The sequence below is a fragment of the Polypterus senegalus genome, chromosome 8 (genome assembly GCF_016835505.1).
Source record: "Polypterus senegalus isolate Bchr_013 chromosome 8, ASM1683550v1, whole genome shotgun sequence".
In the NCBI taxonomy this organism is placed as follows: Eukaryota; Metazoa; Chordata; class Cladistia; order Polypteriformes; family Polypteridae; genus Polypterus; species Polypterus senegalus.
In genome coordinates, this window is record NC_053161.1 from 26,708,669 (window position 1) to 26,734,729 (window position 26,061).

The window sequence follows — 26,061 nt, forward strand, 5'->3', positions numbered from 1 at the left end:
TTACTCTGCCAAAAAAACATGTAATTTATTATAATCATAAGATTGCAACAGTTCATTAACCTGTGTCTTCTGAATTGTGCTTTGATTATTACAGACTATCTAAAGAAGTTCAAATAAGCTTCTGATCTCATTAGAGCAATGGTTCTCAACCTGTGGGGTGGGCCCCTAGGGGGGCAAGTAACAAAAAGGGGGGCCGCGAAGATGTGAAAAAAAGAAAACAAGAATCGAAAATATGAAAAATACATCTATTGAAACCAAAACAAATTAACTTAAACTACATTCTGATACTAGAAAAATAAATATAGAGTTAGATAAATGTCGATAAAAGTTAAGTAGGTATAATAAAATATGTATCTATGATATATCAATAATTAAAAAAGAACAAATTGTTATTAGTGGGTGCCTTTCATAGAAATGTTAGGGGGGCACGATTAAAACTGTTATGAAAACTCAGGTCGCAAATACTTAAAGGTTGAGAAATGCTGCATTAGTGCTTTGATACACTGGGTTAGAAAACAATTACTGATTATGTACAATATATGACATCGTTTTGCTACGGAGCCCCTAAAGGAATATGAGCAAAAAAAAGAATTTTTCTGCACACCAAGAAATTTAAAAAGTTTCGCATTCCCATGAGATCTTTTCACATGCTCATCAGATCTTTTTTGTTTGCACAAGAAAGTCAATAAAACAGGTTTACCGGAAATACAAGGAGCCCCTGAAGGAATACGTGTATCCCAGAAACACTTTTGCATGTGTATGTAGAAAGTTTTCTTGAGCATGTAAAACCTTCTAATACACAAGCTAAAAGATCTAGTGAGCATGAGATAGTTTGACATGTGTAAGAGGAATAACTTAAATGTGGCTCATCACATTGATTTAAATTCTCTTAAATATAAATGTCAGCCGCTTCAGTCGCCACATTCAAATCTCGCCTAAAAACGCACTTCTTCACATTGGCTTTTAATTCTTAACCTGTTTCATTTTCCACTTGTCTTTTGCTATTTTCTCTATTTTATTTGGTCCCTTGACCTGTTTTTAGTATCTCTGTTTTAATTCTCTCTTAATGTTTATTTTTAATATTTTGCTTTTAGTCCTGCTTGTTGTAACTGTACAGCGCTTTGGTCAGTTGTAATGCTGTGTTTTTAAGCGCTCAACAAATAAATATGGTATGGTATGGTATGGTATAAATAACTCCCCACTCACATTTGACATCTTGCCTGTGTTTTCAAAATAACATATAGCCATCTTAATTCTGTACATAGCATGTTCTGCTATATATAACTCAAATTTGTACAGTGCCTATAAAACATATTCATTCCCTTTGAAATTGGTTCCTTGTCCAGAAGGGAGGACCAAGGTGGATGGACAGGGAAGAACTGTCTCAAAGTGCTGTTTATTCTCCCAGGAAGCTAGATGTCAGCATCCCTGAACGCTCATTTGGACACCAGCAGGTAATGTCAGAAATTGTAGTTTGGCAGGACAGCCCTGTTGTACTCCACAGGTGCTGCAAGAGGGCACTACAGGGAGATACACTCCCTTCTCTTTGGGACTTCTGTACAACCCGGAAGTGCCTCCAGTGGGCAAAGCCCTGGCACCAGAAGTACTTCTGGTCCTTCCATAAAAGGAACCGTGCTGCCTTGTCCTGGTGAGTCGAAGCTGGGAGGAAGGAGGCAACACTTCACTAGAGGAGAGCAGTGCAGTAGAGAGAGGAGAGGAAGAGAAAAAGAGAAAAGACATCTTGTTTTGGTGCTTGTGTATACAACGTAATTGTAATAAAACTTATTTTATTTGACCCTGGGACTGTGTTGGTGTGTTTGTGTTTGGGGTTTGGGACTCACTGATGCCCCCTAGCCTTCACAAAGTGTTCATATTTTATTATTACAGTATAAAACTTTGAAACACAGTGGATTTAATTGGACTTTTCTTGTGTTAATCAGCAGAAATGGACTCTTTAATGTCAACGTGAAAACAGATCTCTGTAAAGTGATCTAAGTTAAATACAAAGACATTGTATATTTTAATCTTAATATGTCTAGCTTTAAGGCAATTTTTTAATCTGTTGTTGATTCTATGAATGGCTATTCTTCTTTTGCTACAAATTTCACATTTGTTTTATATTTAAATCATTATGACTGCTCACTACCATAAATTAAATTTTAAACCTTTCCTTCCCTCGACTCCATGAATGTGTCCTGCAATGACCTTTCACCTCATCTAATGGTGGTCTCCATCTTGCTGCTTTGCTTCTAATATGGCTAGGCCAGGCACCCCTGTCCCAGTATAAGAACAATCAGTTTTTGAAATGAATAAAGGAACGGATAATTGGATATACCTGCTGCTCCAAACAATATCTTCCATTGCTTCTAGGCTTTTCTTCTTTTCAGTTTAAACTCCACTAATTTGTAATATGTTTATGCTATACATCACAGTTTATTTTATAATCTGGCATAGACTTACTTTGATATTTGAACCTATGAATAAAATGTCATTTTAAAAGTGGGTAGATTGATTAATCCAAACTGTTACATGTTTGAATTCATCTAATGATCAGGAACAGATAAAGAGTTGCTAATATTCCATCCATACTTATTACTTGCTGTATGTGTAAGTTTTCCATTTTTGTTGAACCTTACACAAAACTTTTCATTTGAACATTTCTTTTCATTTGATGTTTATTATGTTTTTATAAGCTTGGCCTTTTGCACCACTACAGCAAAATATACGTGATGCAAGGGTGCAGGAAAATGGTTTGCATATTTCATCAACTTTAGGCTAAGTAAGTTGCTCAGGGGCATATAGTGAGTCAGTGGTGGGATTAAGCGCTATGGTTTACAGTCCATTACTGTAGCCACTTGACCAAACTGCCTTCTGAAAGGAATGTAGTTAGTTGTCACTTGTATTTTGAGTGCCACTGAGCTCAGACTCTGTATTTCTTATTTTGTAATACTTGGAAAAATGCCATGTAAAAATGTTGTAAAAGATGCAATTAATTCCCATTGAAACATTTATAAAAATATTATCACCAGTAGCTCCTGCATTTTTTTTTTTTTCTCTTTCAAAATTTTAATTTGGATTTGCACCTATGGATATGAAATATACGAGAGCCAGGAATATTCCTATCACACTCTGCCACTGATTAAGTAAATTAATATTTAAAAATGCACTGCCTGCTCATATCAGACTTGTTTCCCATAGTCTTTAGTATAAATAGCCCTGAAGCAGTCAACACCTCCATGGTGTTAAGGATTTGGGATTTAGCTTTATACATAACTTTCAGGTGCGTCCACTTTCTTGACAGCTTCAGCATTAGCTGCTCAGGGTCACTCAGTCTACAAAGACTGCTACCAAGCTTGAGATTAAAAGAATCCAGTTGCTTGTAATTTACCGCATTTCATTTTGTAAACAGAGGGTTCTGAAATAACAGGTCCCTCGTGACTGGAATCTCTCTGAAATGTCATACTCGTGGGTCTCTAATCCTGGGAAGTGCTGCCCAGTGGCAGTACTGTCATTTGTTGCTATTATTGTTCCTGCCTTTGATCAGGCATGGCTCCAGATCTGCATCAGTCTACAATTAGCTAGAATCCTGTCTTTAGCTTAAGTGAAAGCAGGCTTTTTTCTCATTAAATAATATTTTATTACTTATTGAGTGGCCTAATGGATTTTTTAAAAAAATTGAAAATACCAGTGGAAATTATAATCCAAGTTTTAGATATAAAGCTTTTTAATATATTTTACTTTTCATGTCTTAATATGATACTTTTGCGTGAGTATAATGCATGCATTACTTGATTTAGCTGTTTCCTTTTCTACAGACTGATTTTTTTTTCTTTTTACCATAGATTTTTTCATATTATATATGTGATGACAACGTTATATGGTGAAAGCATTGAACTTAAATTTGTTGTTTAAGCTTGACAGTCTCAGTATTATAATCTTCTCATTTTAGCAAAGAGCTAAAAGAAGGATAGAAATAAAAATGTCACTTTTGAAAATTTTCATAAATTAAGTCTTTTGTGAACATTATAAACTGTCTAAAAATTCTAATATTACATATCTAATATATCTTAAAAATGTATGTGAGTAATGACATCCTTCACATCTCCTATAATTCTGTGATGATCTGTGTGATTTTCTATGCATTGGTGTGCTGGGTTGGTAACATCACTACAAGAAAGGCCCACCGAATCAGAAAGCTCGTTAAAAGGGCAATAGGACACACTTTGAACAACTTGGAGGAAGTAGCAAAAGAGGGGAATAAAACAAATATGATAATTTCAGCCAACAACGTATTCAGCACAAGTGTATCAAGAAACTCTACTGGGACTCCTTTATACCAACAGCAATAATGCTTCACTGGGACTGGGACTGCCAGGTCAGAACCGTTCTTTCTTTTGAACGTTCCAGCTCTTTTTAGTGTGTGTTCAGACCATAGTGAGTGTATGTGTATTTATTTATCTATTTACTAGCGACTGGGAGCCCGATTAAATCGGGCTACAAATTCTACGTTTGTGAAATCCATACTTTCTCTGCAAAGAATTATTTGTTTTTTTAAGTCCTTGAAATGATTTTGTTATCATGGCACTGATTTTTGCTTAAAATAGACCTTTTCGGCTGATGTAATGAAGTGCTTCCTGTTTAAACGGGGTGGCAAGACGTGAACTCAGCTCTTCAGTGCACCTCATTTGATTTTTTTCTGGCAAACAAATTTTCAAATCAAACTGTATTTTACGACTCTAATCAGAGTCGGAGTAATAATTATGTTGGCATGGTCATTTTAGATCTGACATCGGCTAAAATTTAAACAATGACTGTTGTTAATACCCAGCCGTCATTACTCGGTTTGCCAGTAGATGTCAGAAGGACAGATGCCAAAACCGAACTGTCCAAAGATAGATTCCGACGTACCAAGGAAATGGTGATACGTTCTAAATTACTTACGGTTCCGGAGCTGTTGAAGGGTTTAAGTCAACCGATGATGTTAGTCCTGGAAAGTACGCCCCACCAAACCAACGTTCCAAAAACCAACCGAACTCACTGTTATCTGCTTGAACCAACACAGACTTACTATACTCGGCCGTCCAGCGGTGTCAGTGTAGCATTCGAACATTCTTAGCCAAACAAGCAATACTGCGTTCGCGTTTGCCACATTACGTTCTAACTACAGAGGCAGTGTCCCATTGCATGGTTCTAACTTGTACTGAGTCGAGTTATTGACGCGAACACCATACATACGGGGTACTGACGCGAACACCATACATACGGATAGTATGAAATTATATATAAGGATGTAATTTGTTTATTTAAAGAGCCTCTGTAAAAGCCAAAAAAGTTCATCTATCTATCTATCTATCTATCTATCTATCTATCTATCTATCTATCTATCTATCTATCTATCTATCTATCTATCTATCTATCTATCTATCTATCTATCTATCTATCATGACATTTACCTCAACATGTCAAAAATATTCAACAGGTACTAAATTAGTTCAAATTTCTGTTGTCAAGCTTTTTTTTTATACATTTGGTTTTTGGTACTAATATACAATCTGATACAGTAGATGGTAAAACACTCTTTTGGTTTTCTAAAAATGTTATTGGTAACTATTTTAATGTTAAGGTTTGCTCAAAAGTAAGGACAAGCTTCCAATTACTTACTTCTATTTAAAATTATGTTCATTTTCCTTCTCATTGTCCACATCTTTCCAACATTCCTTCTGTAATGCTAATTAATATCTGGGTAGTAGCCTTATGGTCCTCTGGGAAGGACTGGAGGACCAAACTGCCTCCTGAGGAAATCCTTTGTAAAGCAGTTGAAATGACAAGTATAAGCGGGAAAAGAAAGGGGCTATGAAAGACCATGATAAGATACACAGACTGTCAGTTACTAAAAAGAGGAAGAAAGTTTAAACATTGAAGCTATATAAGAAGGGATGTGTGTACAGTCACCATAATATTAGTGGAGAAGTCATGTAAAGGATACATAAGTTAGGCGTTCACTCTGGGTAAGGGCAGAAGGTCCTGCCATTATTTGAGTGCCTCAATATTTAGCAATGTATGCGAAGATTAACTGAATGTTGTCATTGGTGGTGTCATGGTGACTTTTGGAGACAGCAAACATTGAGCTCTCCAAAAGATCACTTTAATCTGTAACACAACTGCCTTTGAGAGCTGATCCTGCTAAATGTTTGACATGTTAAGTGGCCCAGGGACTCCATAAGCCACCAAGTGGAGCTCTAGCCTGGCTATTGTGGAGCATCGAGATCACCACACTGAAAACAGAAATGATTACAGGTTATGGCTAGAAGTGACCTAAAAATATGGGATAAAGCCACCTCCTGATTTATTGTGTGTAAACTCAGAGGGGAGGTGGTGGTGATAAGCACTTGGCTGGCGGGAGGAGCAGGAAGAGCAGAGGTATAGAAAAAAAAAGAAAGGGAGAGAGACAATGGGAGAGAGTAAGTGGTTATTAGTGTAGTGATAGGTGGTCATATCTGCACTGAAAGGCTCAAAGTGAAAGTAGGTTTATAATTTTTCCTGTTTATTTGTACTTTACATTGCTTTCATTTGCTTGCCGATGCCTTTGTGTTTGCTTACTTTAATAAGTATAACATTTCATAGTACATTTGCTTCTATGGCATTATTAAAAACCCTTCCATCCTCCACATCCTCTTTGGCCACAAAATGGCAATGCATTTTTTAGTTTTCATAAAATATTAAAGACTGCTATTTATTAAAGGCTGCTGAGGCAAAGTGTCATTCACAGTAATCTGAAGAACCAAGTCAGGATACACGGCCTGCAATAACTGCTAACTCCGAGGCGTGTCTGCTTATTTAATTCACTCTCACCAGTTCTTTATCCATCCGTCCATTCCTCTTCAAATCCTCTGTTTATCCTGAGCAGTGTCACGGGGAAGGTACCTACAAATTATATATATACTCACTTATACGTTCTCCCGCAGATAAGTCGGGACTTGATTTTACCATATAATTTCTGGTATTTTATAATGTTGGTCGTATAAGTCGAATGCAAAAAACTCACGCTATTGGTACAAGAGATTATGACATGCTAACGCCCACCTGAGAGAGTAACCATGGAGCACACTGCCTTTTTATTCTCTATATTGTGCCTACGTGACCACATGGTAATACCCAAACTATTCCAAAGTAATATTTGCACTATTTTGTGTATCTCACACTCTCATACACCTTTATCATAAGAACATCCCTTATCTACGATGGAACGTTCAATCAGAAGAAAATATTAACCTGGTTTTAAATTAAACGTCATTGAAGTAGCGAAAGAAATTGGTAACTGTGCTGCTGCAACAAAATTCGATGTGTCTAAAAAACTGATGAGAGACTGCATTTTTGAAAGGTCGTATAAGTCGGGGGTCTGATTTTATGATCAATTTTTCATGTTTCAAGACTCGACTTATACGTGAGTATATTTGGTAATGAATACATTCAAGTATGAATCCCTAAAAAAGGAATCCAAATAATAATCCTACTGAAATTATAAATATCAAATAAGACTAAAAAAACAATGAAGTACCTGCCTTTTAAAGGCCACTTATTTGTCAGTACCTATCATTGCATGCACTTATCAAAGTAATACACAGTAATATGTTTTGTATATCTTATATAGTATTTACTTAAAAATGTCAAAATCATGCATTACAGTTTATGTAATGTATTTCATTTAATGACCTTAATGAAAAATAAAAATAAAAGCTTGAAATCAGGGTAAGATAAGTAAAATCATGCTGCAATAGTTCCAAAAGTTCAAATGTCCATTTAAAAGCTTTTTACAGTGCCTTGTTAATAATAATCAGTATAGGTTTGTTTCAAATCTGTGTACATATTTCATGTCCTTTCGATACTATTCATTGATACAGTCTATGTGCTTATAGGTATAAATATTATATGGTTCTGTATTGTTATGAAGTATCAAGTCAATCACTCTCAAAGCTTCAATCCAATTCAGGGTCGCTGAGGCTCAAGTTTATCTCAGCAGAACTGGGTGAAGAATATGTAATGGTCACAAATCTGTGTAACTGCTCTGAGCCTCTCTCTACTGAGCAGTGCTGCATAAAAAGAAAAAGGGGCATCTGAAAAGTGGGATTTCATAATGCATTATATACAGTTGGACTTACATTCTGTACACCTATGATTACAAAAGCAGTTGAGATCTAAGCTAAAATTTCTTTAAACAATGCACACTACTATTATTGTTTTTAATGCATGAATAACTAAGCAAGGTGTATATTTAATCAAAAGGGTTTACTTACAGCCACAATTTTGCTGAATAATTTCAGCCCTCCCGGATTGAATTTGCCCAGTCCTTCCTTCGGAAATTATCCTGGAAGGAAATTTGCTTTGCTAATTGGAGATCACGTAACTGATACATTGCTTCCCGTTTTCACATGACAGAGTTTTCTTCTGAAAGAAAAGCAAATGCTTATGTTACACATTCTAAGATGAATACTGTAGATGTACTCTGTGTCTTTTGTACAAAATGCAATTATTTTAATAACATGCTTAACCATTTGTTTGTTTTTCTTTTTTAGAAACAAGAAATAGTTGCTCTTTCCTTGTCACTGTGAAATAATTAAGAGAACATTTCTGGAAATCGCCAGGAGTTATACAGCATCTGTCAATTTCTGGCATGGAATGTGTACAAGACAGTTTGTTTAATTATTCTAAGCCACCACAGAGATAAAGGCCACTTTACTACCCATCCATTATCAGAAACAACTTCCTCTTGTGCAGGCTTGTGGTGACTCATAGCCTTTCCTGGCAACCACTGGGGACAGGGCAGCACTAAACCACATTTATAGTAGGTGGCAGTTGATCACAGGTCACTTGGTCTTCTTCCTCAATTAAAATATACAAAAAAAGAAGCCTAGTGGCTCAATTGCTGTATATTGTTCTTTTAAAGTTATTCTAATTGCCAGTTTGTTATGAAATACTGTAGCTCAAAAAGGCACATTTTATTGGGATTTTCTTTTAACTACCAAGTGCTTGGAGAGAAGTGCTTGTCTTTACAGACTATATCTATGTTTGTTTGTGTGTGTGCAGAATCATCTCTTTTCCATTATATTATAGTAAATTAGATATTTCATTACTCATCACAGCATCATCAATAGTTTAACAGCCACTTCCTGGGTTTACTCAGGTCAGCCAGTAGCACCTAATATTGTTTTCCAATTAGTACAGTCCCAGGCATCCTTTGGGTCAGGACACATTTTATATCATCTGACACCACCTCCTATTATGTCTTCTCCTGGGCCTCATCTAATTCACCTCCATGTTGGTGCATCCTTTCACCTTATCATCGTCTGCCTTTCTCACTCCATAACCCTAAACCACCTTGGTTTGTTTCTTCTCAGCACAGCACCTATCAACCTCACACCAAGTCTTTCTCTAATATAGGAATTCATCTTCCTGTTACTCTGTAACACCCAAACGTTCATCGTTTCATTCTCATCTCTATTTGTTTCACCATTTCTTCATGTTCTGCCTTAACTGGCCAAGTCTTAGTCCCTGATATCATACAACTTCTCTTATAACTTTCAGTCTTGGAAATCAAAAAAGAGGCCAACTCCTGGAATTTCTGCCATGCACCTATAACCTTGGCTAATACTGAAAATACTGCTGTGCCTGCATCTCTGTCTGTACTCATCATATCACCTAATTAGAAGAAAGAAAAAGTTGCATTTATATAGCTCTTTTCAAGACATTCAACACACTTTATATAGAGAGTAAATAGCCACTTCAACCACCAAAAATGTGCAGCATTCACCTGGATGATGCGAAGGCAGCCATTTTGTAACACTAATCAGATATTAGTTATTGGGTGATGAAGTGGTAAAAGTACTAGTTAATCAATCAGAGACAAAGGAATTAAGAGGAAAGAATGACCAGACCGTGACGGGAAATTTAACCAGGACATCTGGAAAAACCTTACTCTTTATGAAAGATGCCAAGGGATCTTCAATGACCAAAAGATTCAGGACCTTGGTTTTATGTCTCATCTAAAGAATGGTGCCATTTCTGTTGTAAAGCATCCCCATCACTGCGTTGGGGAATGGAAGTCGTTCAGATCATAGGCCTCACCAACACCTCTTCAAGCAGCAACCCAAGCTTTTCGTAGATGGTCTCCCATTCAAGTACTGAATGGGTCCAAACATGCTTAACTTCAAGAGGATTACCTGTTCAGAAGTGCATGCACTATGGCTGCTAGAATTAACAGAATTTAACTACTTTTGCCACAACAAGTTAAGTGATAATATCTTTTTAAATAGTATTTTATTTATTTCCACAAACATGCATTACAATGGAATATTATAATGCAACAATCAAGCACATGAATCCTGTTAATGATAGATGGATTCAAGAGTCATAAACAATAAAAAAAAACACCCAACCCAACACCAGTAATTTCTTTTCAACTGAACTGATTCCTGATCTCCGTAAAAAATGTTATATTGAGTCTCTGTGAGTTGAGGTTAGAGAGCACCTTTTTCTTTTAAGCATAGAACTGAGATCATTAACATTCAACCTACTATCTTTAATGTACAATCAATATTATGTAATCTTTGCTTTCTAGAATGTATGTTCCTAAATGGAAAAAGGGAATTAAGGTTTATTCACTGGACTACTGGTCCATCACGGGTGATGAGAAGCTCAGCAATTCAGGTGAGCCTCAGAAACAGAAAAACTGTGATGAGCACAGGCCATTCAGCCCAACAAACTCATCCATTCTTTTCACCTAGGTTGTCCAAAATAACATCAAGTGGAGATATAAAGGTATATAAAGTCCAACTCTTTACCACATAATTTAGCAATGTATTCAATGCTTCTTATGGTTTTTGCATGAAGAAAAACTTTCTTACATTTGTGTGAAATACACCCTAACATGTTTATTTCCTACATGTAATACTTTATATTTAATTACATTACATTTCAACTCTTATATAACAGTTTAGCTGAATCTACATTGTCTGCTCTTCCACCTACTTTGTCATCATCTGCTAGCTTACCCAACTTATTGATTATATTCTTTTCCAGATCGTTTATGTATATTAAAAAGAACAGCTGCCCCAGTACTGATCCCTTCTTTTAATATCAACTAATTCTAAATAAGGTTTCTCACCATTATCCTCTAGCTTCTTGCGACTGAGCCAATTTTGTACCCACATATAGGGAGTATCCTGAAAAATCTATTCCTTTATTTTGATCACTAACCCATCATATGTTACCGTCTCAAAAACCTTCTAAAAATCTAGATAAATATGAACCACTCTGATCATATCCTGTTGTTGCCTCCAGCATATTTGTGAAACACAGTCTTCCTTGTCTGCAGCCCTGTTGGGTATTCGCTAATACAGTAGAGTCTCGCTTATCCGACATAAACAGGCCGGCAGAACTTCGGATAAGCGAAAATGTTGGATATTGGCAGGTGTTAGGAAAAAGCCTATTAAACGTCAAACTATGTTATAAGTTTACAAATTACGAACCTAATAATCATGTTTTACAACAAAACAACAGAATAAATTAACTGAAAAAATGCACTTACAGTTACAGAATTGTCTGAAGTTAAATACAGTATGTACTGTACTTAAAAAGTTCAGTCCTGTGTTGATTTAAAGACATTTTTGATCGTAGTCTGCTTTCCTGACGAGTGCCGTTTCTTCGCTGTCAAGTCTCGCCATGTTTGCAGCATCATTATGTTGATTCCTGTAGCTTCTTCTTGTTGCTCAATGTAATTAATTGCAGTTTCTAGAACCTTAATTCCATCACTCATATAGTCAACATCCGTACGAGTGCATACTGTTTACTACAGCATTGTGACTGTGTGTATGTGTGTTTGTGCTGTGACGTGCGAGTTCCCATCTTGCACCCAAAAACTCGAACCTGAGTCTCAGTACTTTTAGCAACACCAGCGTTTATTCAGCTTGAAACAGCAACAGCGCGGTTACTTATTGTAGCAGGATCTGCCATTCTCCTATACACAGACACAGCAGTCAGGCAGGGTCGGGGGGAAAGTAATACTGTGCCCTGCGCATTTATAATGTTCCTTGTTCCTTGTATCACCCATCAACGGCAGGCGGTTATAGCATGTCTGCGATCTTTTCGGATTGGCATTTATGGCGAACTGCTACAGCTCTGGGAGACTTCGACTGCTTTGGGACGCTCTTCTGCGTGTCGTCCCGTTGGGTGGAATCCCACAAGAGTTTAGAAACTCATTCACACCAGCCATTATTCTTTTCAAAGGTAAAGTGCAGGTTAATTTGCTTTATGTATTTTTACCTTATATTTTGTATTAATCATTTTTATATGAATAGTTTTGGGTTGTGGAATTAATCATCTGATTTTCCATTATTTCTTATGGGGAAATTCGCATTGATATACTGTACGAGTGCTTTGAACTGCGAGCACATTTACAGAACGAATTATGCTCGCAAACCGAGGTTCCACTGTAATTAGCTCTGGTAGAGTCGGGAGCAACAAAAAATAGACTACGCTCGCAACTTGCAGTTCTTGTTGCCGATTGACGTGTTTTTTTTTTGTTTTTTTCTTGCGGTGGGACGTCGGATAATACGGAATGTTGGATAAGCGAAGGTAGGATAAGCGAGATTCTACTGCACTCCTATTCTAGACATGTGTTGCTTGATCCTTTCCATAAAACTTCCTTCTTTTAATTTACCTGTCATGCATTTTTAAACTTACTGGTCTATAGTTACTTGCAGCAGCCTGGTCATTTTTTTATACATTGAGATAATATTCACTAGATTCCAGTCTTTAGCAATTTTCCCAGTGTGTGGAGATTTTTGAAAAATATGTGCCAAGGGTTTCTATATGTACTCATTAGCTTCCTTAACCATTTTTAGGATAAATGTTACAGTATCTGGTTTTGTTAGATTTCAATCAGTTCTTCTCCCACTACAATTTCCACATTACTCACTACCTCCTTAGTAGTCTCTGTTACTTTTGGGAGGTTATCAGTTTCTTTATGCATATAAACTTCAAAATAAAATCATTTGCTTGCTCACTGTGTAAATATTTTAATTTGCCTTTACCATTCATAATGCTGCTCACCTCCTTCTTGATTGCTCTTTTGCTACTAAAATATTGAAAGAATCTCTTTGGGTTTAATTTCACATTTTCCGCTGTATTTCTCTCCCTGTCATTTGGCTTTCCTAATATCTTTTTTAACTGTTGCTCTCATCTTCCCAAATGCCCTATGAGTTACTGTCCTATATACCTTAATTGTCTGTTTTTTTTTTCTTTTTCTTTGTAACTAGATTATATAATCATTTTGGACAGCCTGAACATCTCCCTATATTTTCTGCGATTGAGCATCAGTCATATTGGAACAAAACCTGTAGATTAAAAAAAGAGATGGAATAGATTAGGGCCTTTGATACAATTGATCCTAATGGCCTTAATGAGAAATGTTAAATGTGTGTTATTATCAATCTCATACAATTGAATTAAGGAGAATTTAATTATAACTTAATTCTTGGATTAGTCTACCTGCGTGTAGCTAGTTATAGCTAATATACCCTACCCTAATCCTAACTCTAAATGTGACCTACATCTCCTTGACTGTCTCCAAACTTAAAAGCTTTTTAAAATTTATCTTGCTGTAACTTTGCCTTATCTGCTCAAAGTTTGCTCTGCTAAAATTAAATTTAACTGCCTTTGTTTTAGAATATATACTCTGCTAAAACACTGTGAAACCTATTATATTGTGTTTACTAAACCCTAATGGTTCAATCACCTTAACCCCTTTAATTCTATCCCGATTATTATAAAACACAAAATTTAGGCAGGATTCAGAGTAGACTACTCATCTGGATCAAGAGGAGACAGTTGAGGAGGTTTGGTCATATCATAAGGATGCCCCTAAGTGGCTCCCCCACATTTGCACCATGCACGTTCCACTGGATGGACACCCTGCACTAGACACAGGACAAGCTGTAGGGATTATATGTTTCAGCTGGCTTAGAAACACCTTAGAATTTCACACAATATGCTACTAGAAATTTGGAGTTGCATTGTATTTGCATTGAGTGTGACGAGTTTGGATAGAATTAGGAACAAGTACATTAGAGGGTCAGCTCAGGTTGGACAGTTTGGAGATAAAGTCAGAGAGGCGAGATTGCGTTGGTTTGGACATATGCAGAGGAGAGATCCTGGGTATATTGGGAAAAGGATGTTAAGGATAGAGCTGTCAGGTAAAAGGAAAAAAAGCAGGCCTAAGTGAAGGTTTATAGATGTGGTGAGAGAGGACATGCAGGTGATTGGTGTAACAGAACAAGATGCACAGGACAGAAAGATATGGAAGAAAATGATCTGCTGTGGCAACCTCTAAAGGGAGCAGCCTAATGAAGAAGGAAATTGTAACAACACATGGGCATACATATTCTACATTAAAGCTTATAATTCAATTTATCTTTAATGATCAATCCAAATGTAATTTTTTTGGGCTGTAGGTTATGCACCCGTTCTTGTCTTAGATTTATTCTGGGTTGTCCAATTTATCACCATCCCCATGAAAGATGAGCAGGTTAGTTAAATCTTTAATTCCAAAACTGACCCCATGTGGGCTGCGTGGTCCTTGTGATGAACTGGTACCTTCAGCCTAGAACCCCCAGTGACCCAGAATTAGATTAAGTGTTTTTAGGAATGTTAAGTCATGTTATGTTACATTAATAAAAATGTCCTGAGAATAATCTCTAAATTTTATAGCATATACAAAATACAAGGGCAAAGAAAAAGTTATAAATGACAAAGCACAATTGCATTATTTATGTTTTTTCTGACATTTCTTGTCTATCTGAGTGCATAAATGTGACCAAATTCTCTGGGCTTGAAGCACTGCTTGTGAATGTTGGAAACAGTGTATAAAATGACAGCGCTAACTAAAAAACACCATATAGGAACAAAACATTTAACTTTATTTTAAATGAAAAGACCAATGGCACACTCTTCAGGTTGACAGACAGAGCATTTCACAGTTTAGGGTCCCGGAAACCAATGATTTTAAATGGTGCTGCAGTTTTATTTGTACTGGGAAGAAGGAAAAGGCCAGTTTCTTGTGAAAGCTGGCCACACAGGTTTTAATAAGTTCAGCTAGGTAGATGGAATCAAAATGACTCATTGTTTATTCAGTTTAAAGCAACACACTGTACTTGTGATGTAAACCAAATCACACTTCTTCAGGTACATCATTAATTACCAACTTTATTTATGTAAAACAGTAGACAAATGAAAATTATTTGTGTTAAAATTAAGAAAGAATAAGAAATGCTAACTGTCAGGACTGGCTTTACCATTTAGGTTAACATGGCAGTCGCCTTGGTTGGCAAAATTTGGTTTGTTGCATTTTTTTAAGGAATAAATACTGGCTTGAGAGCATTTGAACTCAAGACAACTGACGGATTGTATTAGTTTTGGTCTTAACATCTGACATCTGTGGCAGGTGGCCAGGGATCTTGCCTCACCGGGACGCCGGATCAGGAAGGACCGGGAATGGGGCAATATCTTCCCTGGATGCAAGAGGGCAGCCCCCCTGATTTCCATCAAGGGTCACGGATACAGAGCTCAACGTGGCCCAACCAAGAGGCTGCCTGGATGGTTCCTGAGCCCTGGAGGACAGCACTTCCGCCACACCAGGAAGTGCTGCTGCTCCAGGAACTGTGTATGCCCGGAGTGCTTCCAGGTGCAAGGGCAGCACTTCTGTCACGCCAGAAAGTGCTGCCGGAAGACCATCATCAAGCACCTGGAGCACATCCGGGGCATGATAAAAGGGGCCGCCTCACTCCCTTTGAGGGGCCGGAGTCAGGAGGAGGAAGATGGAGCTTGCGAGCAAGGAGTGGAGGTGGCCAAAGAGGGAATTAAAGGAGTCGTGAGTGCGTGGAACCAATTGTATATAGTGTATAATAAACCCGTGTGTTTTTGAACTTTGATGTCATGTCTGTCTGTGGTCGAGCTATTTATTACACATCCTTCATGTGATCATCCAAATACTACAATGTACCATTCTCATCTTCTGTACTTTTCTTTCTTTTCTTCAGGTACAGGTTTGTAGCATTTTGTTTTGCTTTCATTGGCACTAATTTGTCATATACTGGGTTTGGGGGGTTACAACATAGATAAGTACTCCAACAAGAACACAAGCTACAATAATAATAATAATGATAATTACAATAATAATTCTCAATAGCACAGAAGACACAGACATGGCAAAATAGAATTAAAACAATCAAAACAGCAACAGGACTACAGGTCCTGAATGAATTGCTAAAACCTTATTTGATTAAAACGATAATCTTCTCCCACGTTACGTTAAAACTTGCATTAAAACTTAGCTAATATTATTCTCTGTTGTTCACCATCATCTATGAGATTTGTTATTAGCACACTAAAAAGTTCTCCATAATCTCTTTTTAAGTGGAAAAAACTCTGAAGTCATGCAGTGATTGAACACTTATATTATTTGCATATGCAAGGATTCAATAAATGAGAATTATGGTAAAATTTCAAAGACAATTATTATATTTCAGTTTCATTGAATTTTGTGAGTATATTAAGTTTATCAATTAACTTTTTTTTATTTTAATAAAATGTCTATGTCTATGTTAATAAAGATGCATTAATAAGAATATAACTAGAGTGTCACCATCATTGTAAAGTACCTGTTTGGCTAGTAGTTTAAATAGTACCTACAATTCCTTGATAACATACTATAAATAGTAAATTGGTATTGTGACTGATAATTGCTATCTTTTGAGAAACAACAAACACAAATAAATAAATAATGCCAGCTTACACAGTCTGAAATGTCACACATGAAGGGTGTGGTTTTGTAAGGTACTTTGGTGAACATATATTGCTTTAAGTAATCAAACGTCTCCTTCAACATCCTCAAAGTGCAAATGTACTGTTTTGTATGCAACAACTCCATATTTTGCTGTCCCCAGTCCTGGCTTCTCTCATGTCTCCAGGTTTTTATGACCATGTCTAACCACGGATCAATTTTTCTGTTAAAGTTAGAGGGGTGGCAGACATCATTGACATCTTTGGCTAGGCCAGAAAAATGCTAGGGCCAGCCCTACTAACTGTAGAAGTAATAAAGCAGTTATGAATACTTTTAACTTAATTTACTTGAATTTTCCATTCTCAATTCACGTGTTATCTTTTACAAGAATTTAATGTTCTTCTCCTCTATGTGTACCTCACATTTCTAGGGTCAACGTTATTTTCTCTCCCTACTCTCAAAAGATTAAGTAAATATTGAGAGATTAAATTTCTCCAGGATTTACATTTTTTTTTTGCCACACTTTATGTTCACATTTATATTAGTGCGACCTGCCCTTACATCAGTTATCAAAACTAAATCCATTTCATGTGGTCCAAAGCATATACCAGTAGCATCAATCACAAGGTAACAGCTAAGCTACAGAACATGTGCACACTCCATTTTAAATTTACCATTGCTTTGGAATATGGAAGATAAAACTAGACTATCTGAAGAAGAACCCATGTAGACTTGGAAAGAACCCGCAGACCCGATATAGACAGTATCCAAGCCACTGTTCAAGTGGAGTAATACTAACCATGGCTCTGCTGTTTTAGACTTATCATAATAGTGTTAAAAAGCCTGTGTTGGAAGGGTCTAAAACAAGTTGCCTGACTAGACAGTTGTGACATGTGGTAAGGCTGTAGAGGAGAGAAAGGAACATCTACAACAATAGATTGAGAGTTCTTCTGAATGTGAATTTGGATAGGTGTGGTAAAAAGATGAGGCAGAAAGAAAAGTGAAGCTATATGCATCCTGCTGATGACATAGAAAAGGCAACTCAGCTCAACAAAAGGGTGCCTGACCCTCAAAGAGAGTAAAAGGCCATAGTGAAAACCCTGAAGCTGGCAGTAAAGAGGGGCTAGTGGAAATGTATTGGCCTAAAGACATTGGCAGGAGAGCTTCTAGGTCTCTTAGCTTTTTAAGAGTGGAAAATGGTCAGGGGTTGAGGAACAGTACACTTGAAGTGTTTTCACTGATCCTAAAATTGGAATGGCATTTAAAGGCCACCTCTCTGCCAGCGCCATTGTGACTTTACCGTGAACTGTTTGAATGACTGGCAGAGAGGTAGGGTTGTGGAGTTTTTTGTTTTTATTTAGATAAAATATTTGTTCATCCCTTCCCTATTGGTTTTTATTCAATTTTTTTTTTAGTTTAGTCTGTGTTTGGATTTATTTCAAAGTGGAGAAACACATAGGGGGTCCTCTCCTGCTATACTATACAAGTCATTTAATTCATTTGCTAATTAAGTGAATAATGGCACCATATATAAAGAGATTTTTCAACACTTCTCTGTTTACATATCTGTTGTAAAAGCACATCCATAGACTGAAAGCACAGGTTTGATCTTCTCCTTCACCTTTCTTTTACATATTTAAAGACTGTCATTGGATGTGGCAAGACACGCTATATTAAATCCGACATATTTTGCAGCTGTGTTCACAAACTGCTGAGCAAGCTGTATGAGCGCTTTGTCAGTTGCAAAATAACTCGTTCAAAAGCCCCTTCAAGAGAGCTCAACCCATTTATCTTTTGTGGCGTGGTTCCTTGAGCTTCGTCAAACTTTTCCATTTCACACACATTTCTGCACATAGCAAACATGATTGCGTCTTGTTTTACCTGTCCAGGACATCACCTCTTCTTCAGTTGTGCATCTACCCTGTTGGCTAGGGCTGCTGTCAATCTCTTCTGCTGCACCCTTTGTTTGTATATAGCCCCCCTGTCAGTGCCTCGAGAACATGTGAGTTAACATAATATTAATACATATCGACAAATAAAACATTTATTGTTTGAATTTTGTTGGTGTTTGAGTCAAAAAAGATCAGCTGATAGTGTTAAGAAATCTTTAGTCACTGCATTTATCAGTTAGAAGAGAATGAGACTCTTTCCTTTTTAAAAGTGAACAGCCCATCTTCTGGTGGGTAGGGATCAAACACGAAATAAAATTTTTGACAAAGACTTGTATTTTAAAAACTTACACGTGCAGACATTTTGGATTTACATGTTCTCTGTCATTACAGTCAGCCAGTTTGATTGACATAAGAAGATTGATATAAATCTCAGCATTAATTTGATTTTAAAAGGGAGAGACCACTGGCTTGCTAAGGTACAGTAGATCAAAACAACAGTGTCAGGGTAGTCAAAGACCTGCTCATAATAAAAGTTGACTACAAGTGACAGGTATAAGCAGGACAGTAAATAACTCAAATGTACGTATATATTCAAGGGACATACAATAAAATAAACATAGGACAACCACTTCATTGAAAAAAAATAGTGAACATTAAGTAAATGTGGAAATAGTTTGAGATAAATGGAAAAAATGAAATGATGCTACGATAAACATACATACAAATATAAGAACACACAAAGTTAGCAACAGGTAAATTAGTCAAATAAAAAAATATAACATGAATATGACAAATATACAGTATGTATCAGAAAAATGTAAAAATACAGACCCAGAACTGTTCATATAAAGTTACAGTGTCAGGAAAAATTACAAATTGTAGAAAAATCATTTTCAACTTAAACACTTGAAATTAGAAATGAAAACATTCTTTAGCTTCGCCTCCCTCTGTGTGCAAAATCTGCAAAAACCTTGAATGGGATAAAGCCTTTAGTGAATCTGGGAAAGGGCCTTTTCCAGATCCAATTAATAGATAAAGCAAGAAGTCATTTCATTCAGTGTGGCCTGTTATCTATCCTGTCATTAATGTCAAATTGATTCCTGTGCTAGAGATAGCAAAAGACGTTTGACTTCCGCCTCTCACAAAACTGATAACAATATCATTGAAGTAAGTTTGTCAAAAACCTCCAGGATAATTTAGAGTAAAAGAAATGCTTGCAGCGCTTATACAATCATTTGAACTGTTATCATGCAGAGCAGAATTCTTTGTATCTTTTTGATATTGGCAAGTAGTTTGCTACAAGGATATTTCCAAAAGAGTAATAAGAGAGGCAGAGTAAATTAACAATAGAATAGTTCAATATAGTTACCAAGACCTACAGTAAAGGAACAAAGCAGAATGAAGATTTCAAGCAAGCAAATGATCTTAAACTAAAAAAAGAAAACAAATGAAATTGCTCCAAAAGCTAACTATCTTGTGCAGACGAGTCTTTTTCTTTGAATCACACAGTATAGATGTTATGACAAACATGTCATCGTCTTTTATGGTTGGCCGGTATGAGGTCAGCACATGCCCATACATGAACGCGCACATGCACACTTAACTCCCGTACAATGTGCTGCGTCCTGAGTAACAAATGTACAAAATGAGGGCAATGATGGCGTCACCAACACAATCCATCAAAGCAGCGAAAATAAACAAAACGTAAAGCAGCAGAAGTTACTGAATTCCTGACACTGTTGCCATTGTCATGTCACAAAGTACTTTCTGTAAGGCTGATAATTACTGGTCAAAGTTCAAAATAATCATGAAAAGATGCACGACTAAAGCCAATGTGATTTGTTGGCCACTGTTCAAAGGGCTGTCAAGTAAGAAAGGGTAGCACAGAACAAAAACAGGGTCTAGCAAGACCCCAAAAGAAAGGAAAGTGCAGCCTGGAAGGAATCTGGCAATACTTGTGTGGGATGCCAGAGCACAGATAACCCAGAGAGAGGCAGGGAAATCTCACCTACTCATAAAGTGTAAAAACAGTGACAATTGGAACAATTCCTGACCAATAAAGGGAAGCATTTGGTCCCTGAGAAAAATAGGATCCATATGCTGTTTAATAGTTTAGGACTGGCAGGAAGCAGATTGCGACTCACTGTTAAGTGGCAGGCAGCATGCAGTTCTGCAGCCGAAGACATGGGACCATGGTGCCCTTTTACTTCAGACAGCCCAGAGTTTATTTAAGAAGCAGGACCCTTGCGGAGGTTTAGAAGGCTCAAAAGTACCATTATCTTTGGATCCACCTTAGGCCATTGTGGTTTGGTGATCTCAGACCCTCAAAGACTCTTCCTGGCCCTCACATGTAATTCCAGGTTTGCCCTGAATTGACTCTGGAAAAATTTTAAAGGACTTAAAGCTACTTAAGGTCAGTTTTGCTTTGAAGATAGATTGGAAAAGTGAGTTGGTGCAAGGAAGCTTTTAGTGTTTCCCCTTTGCAAAAAATGCACAATGTTTGAATACTTTGTTCAAAGGGTTGTTGGGATGTTATTCGAATAATAGTTTAATCCAGTTCAGAGTTTAGGAAGGCCACCGCCTAACCCAGGATCATTGGCAAAAGGCAGGAAATAACCCTGCACAATGCCAGTGCATTACAAGCAGTGTTGTGTAAGTTCGCACCTCACAAGAACTAGCTCAAAGTTCACACAGATTAAAATGAATAAATTCACGTTCGTAGTACAGTGCATTTTGTATTTTTTAAGGAGTGAGAATAAATGACCCATGAGTTTACTTTTTTCAATTTGGCATGCCTTATATTAGGTTAGTACAATGTTCTTGAATATAAATACAATCATTATGAAGACTTTCTTATTTAAATAAACTTTATTGAGTTATACCCAGCAACAAACATATATAAACATATATAACGTACAGTATATGCTAATATTCTCCTGGTCAAAAAAGAAATGAAATAGATGCAAGTATACATATAAATTACCGCTCTATTTCCAACCGTGTGACACAAATGGTGACTGTGGAACCAGCATGTAGGTGAACTAATCTACAGTATTACACTGCCGGTCAAAATTTGAGTCACATATTGCATGTCCAACTGGGAAAAATATAAAGTGGCCTCACAAAGTAAAACGATTTCCTAAAAGTGAAAATGGAGCTTCACCTTGTGCTCATATGAGCAGGGGTGCAGCTTAAGAACAAGCAGGCACACACAAACAGTGCCTATTTGATTTCACGTCATTTTTTCCGAATGCAAATAAATGGCAAAAAATTCGTACAAAATAAATATTCGTAAAACTCCACTATTTGTGTTTATCCGAGTACCATATTTGGATTCGGCTCCACCTCTACATTACAGTGTAAGGCAAAACATTTAATCTGGACCTAAACCAGATCCAGAATGTCACATAAAACTGAACTAGTTCACATTCAAGTTCTTCATTTTCAAATATGTTACGTTAAGTTTATCGTTGTTAGAAAAATGAGCTTGTTCAATGAAGGTGCTCTTTTGAAGTAGTTCATGCGCAGCACTGATTACAAGGTCCACCAATACTTACCCATGTTTAGTTTAGAGTTGTTGATTAAAGCCAACATCACAATACATGAATTCTAGTCATTGGGTATTTCAACACAGTCCTGCCCGATCCTTTTTGTGACAGCCAATAATGTGCTGCCTGATGGAGCTGGAGCAATACAAATAGTTAAGAGCTAGGGCAAGTTTGGCTGCAGTCTCATACATTTTTTTTTTCTTTTTTACGTGTCGTGGTATGTGGCTTCTGTTTGTGGGGTCCAAAACACTCGTGTTTCTTATTCCCCACTGCTGCAGTTTATGTATTGTACTTCCGGAGGAGCATTCATTGGTTGTCAGCTCTCATGCACACAAAGCCTTTCCCTATAACTAAATACAGTACAAAATCAAAAATGAATAGATGTAATGAGTTGCTGGCTATGTTGGACAAGAAGGCTGGCCACTGTGGAAACACGCCAATGACTGGAAAATCACTGGAAAATTTGTCTGTCCGGTCTTGGGGATGTGAGAAGAAACAACAAACAGCTCTGACTGGAATTTTTCAAACAGCAGTGCTTGCCATTGTGCCATACTTCTTAATATTATCTTAAAATGCAACATCATCATTGTGAAGAGTTAAATTTAAAAATATGTCCATCCATCCGTTATCCAACCCGCTATATCCTAACTACAGGGTCACGGAGGTCTGCTGGAGCCAATCCCAGCCAACACAGGGCACAAGGCAGGAAACAAACCCCTGGCAGGGCACCAGCCCACAGCTGGTAAAAATGGTTAAAAATATGTTCCTGTGCTAATTCATAAGAAAATCTTGAGACATACCAAATCAATATTTTTTTCTAAAAGCAATACCTTTGAAGGGTGAATTATCAATGTGTAATATTGAAATTATAAGACTTTTCCATATTTTATAATTGAATGCAGCTTCAAGGCATCAATTTAATTCTTCATCTATAGTCATGACTTGTAAATGAGAAAATGCCCTCCTTAGGTAACCAATATGCAACACCATTTATGACTATGAAAATTAGTACCTGATATGTGAAGCAATAGAAACAGAATAAAAGGTTTTGATTGCTCTTGGTTGAATATATTAGCTTGTGCACATCTGTGTACTAATGTTTGGCGTACGTCTATTCTAACAATGTTAATAAAGTGAATTATTACAATAGTATTTCTTGAGATTGTTAGTGTTAAGATAGGACCACAGAAACAGCTCATTTGTTAAAGTCTTGCTTCAGTAATTATTCACTCTGACTCTTTATGACAGTATGGAAATGATGATACTCTTAACGACTCAAGTAAACACTACATTACTTCACATTACCTAGGATATCTGGTATCATTGTAGCTTCATCACATACTAGTCTGGGATTGACTTTAATTCTAAAACCTATACAAAAGGTATAAGCTTTGCAGATATACCTATAAGTGGGTTTGAAAGCCATTACAAACACACAGCATTCAAATTTTTAATGCACACAATATCCTAATAGTAGATACCACATACTCTCAACATTCAGACTGCATGTGTTTTACCATGGGTTAGGAAAATACACAATACCCTCCTAGCTAAAAAGGTTTGTAATATCTAGACCATTCACAAAAAACATTCCAGTTTTTTTTCCAAATATAATACTCTTACATTCACACCAAGCCTTTAATCAGAAATATAGGAAGTGCAAATACTGCAGATAACATGTTTTATGCTCTATGATATTGTTAGGATACTAGACACACATTAAAAATGACATTTTCTTTTTAGTGTTTTGCACACTCACGTGTAGTTCCATCCATCCATCCATTTCCCAACCCATTGAATCCGAACACAGGGTCACGGGGTCTGCTGGAGCCAATCCCAGCCAACACAGGGCGCAAGGCAGGAACCAATCCCGGGCAGGGCGCCAACCTACCGCAGCGTAGTTCCTCTTTCCTCAAAAGGTCTGTTAATATCCTTGTAGTGCCCATCACTAATAAGACTAATTCTTCGTGTGGGGCCTGCCATAGTTACACTTTACACTTATGAACCATGATTAAGGACCTTTCCTCTAAGAAAATTCCTTTGAGATCCTCACGTTTCTTATTTCAGGAGAACAGCAAAGGGTGGAACTAATTATCCTGGGTAGGTGGCTTCTCAAAACTGCTGGGAGAAAAGGAGAAGACATGGTTAGTGACAGCGCCCCCTTTCACCTTGGAGGGATAACACCTGCTTTGAATGAGTCAACAAGGAGATCCTCTGACTACCTATATTGGCAAATTAAACATCGTGCTATGATATTTGACTACACATACAGTTGAAATATGCATAAAAATACACAATATATTATATTCAAACATTTTTATCAATTTCTTTCCTAAGCAAGGCAAGTATCGCAGTGTTATTCATGCAATGTTGTTGCCTTTACATGCCCACCTCAAGATGAATTTGACTCCACTTAAGATAGATGCAAATTCAATTACAAATTCTGTAAGGCTACTATGAAACCCAAGGAGAATCACAACACTGAACCACGACTGAACTCTCCCAAAAATGCAGAACTACTTACAAAAATACATCCATCCAACCATTTTCCAACCCGCAAATAGCATTTCTTTATTTGTTACATTTGCCATGCAGTTGGCAGCAATGACTAAGAAAAATGTTTTAACGTAGAATGGACATAACAAGCTATCATAACAAACATAACCATTCCAGGAAAATGTTCTTGAGAATGAACGTGCATTTCAAGTGTAGACCTACCCTCCATTGTTACATTTATATTTTTATCCACAACTGGGGTACCTTGTGATTATTTAACAGAAGTCTGTGAAACTACATAGGTCAACTGACCTTCTTATTTTTGAATGATCTTGTACTGTGTAAGTCCAAGGCATATTCTCACCCAGATAATGTATTGCTTTAACTTTTAATCTTTATTTGTGTACATCTCTTAGTAAACTTTGCATTGAATACGTTATTACTAGATTGGACTAGTGACCAATGAATGAGGGAGGAGGCGGCAGTTCTTCAGTTTAAACACTTTGTCGCATTTGAGTATGTTTTGTTTTTGCTCATGGGAGCATTTTCTGGAAGTGTGTTATTTAACAATATTTTAATAAAAATACACGTGCTTGGGTTGCTGTGAGCATGCAGCTGGATGAGTTGACATATAGATTGTGTAACCCGAGTAATGTGAGATTTCTTGCTGTCATCCAACACTGGTCACCATAGACACCCATCCTTCAGAAACTTTGCTATCTCCGTTATGCGTGAAAACACAAGATTAACATTTTTCTCTACAAAAACTACATGAGGTAAGTAACATATAAAAAAATATTTTTAGTTTGAAGTTTATTGAATATAAATTTAATTTTCGTTCCTTATTTAAAATGCAACATTTTGAAATCCTTTCTTGTTTTTTCAAAGATCCTGAATATATTCAGAATAAATTAAAAAGTGGTAACATTTACCTAATGTACCACTCCTAAACCAGCTTAAAGATAAGTGTGGTATTTTCCAAGTCAAAGTTTTTCCTTCGCAAATCATGATTTATATTAATTTTCCTCATAAAATGCAATATATGTCACAAATTTTAAAAATAATGTGTCTGTTCTCCCAGCTTACAATGGAGTTCTATGGCACCCCACATCCATATGTGATAGAAAACCCCCTAAAACTTACCAAATATGTCCACCTTGATGAGGCACAGGTTTAAATTTGAGAAAACATGCTTCCACATTTATGACATATACTTGGGTAACAAAAGGAAATTAGAAAAAATCATTTTAGCACTGATTTTTGTTTCAGTTTTCCCGAGGTAAGAGTATGT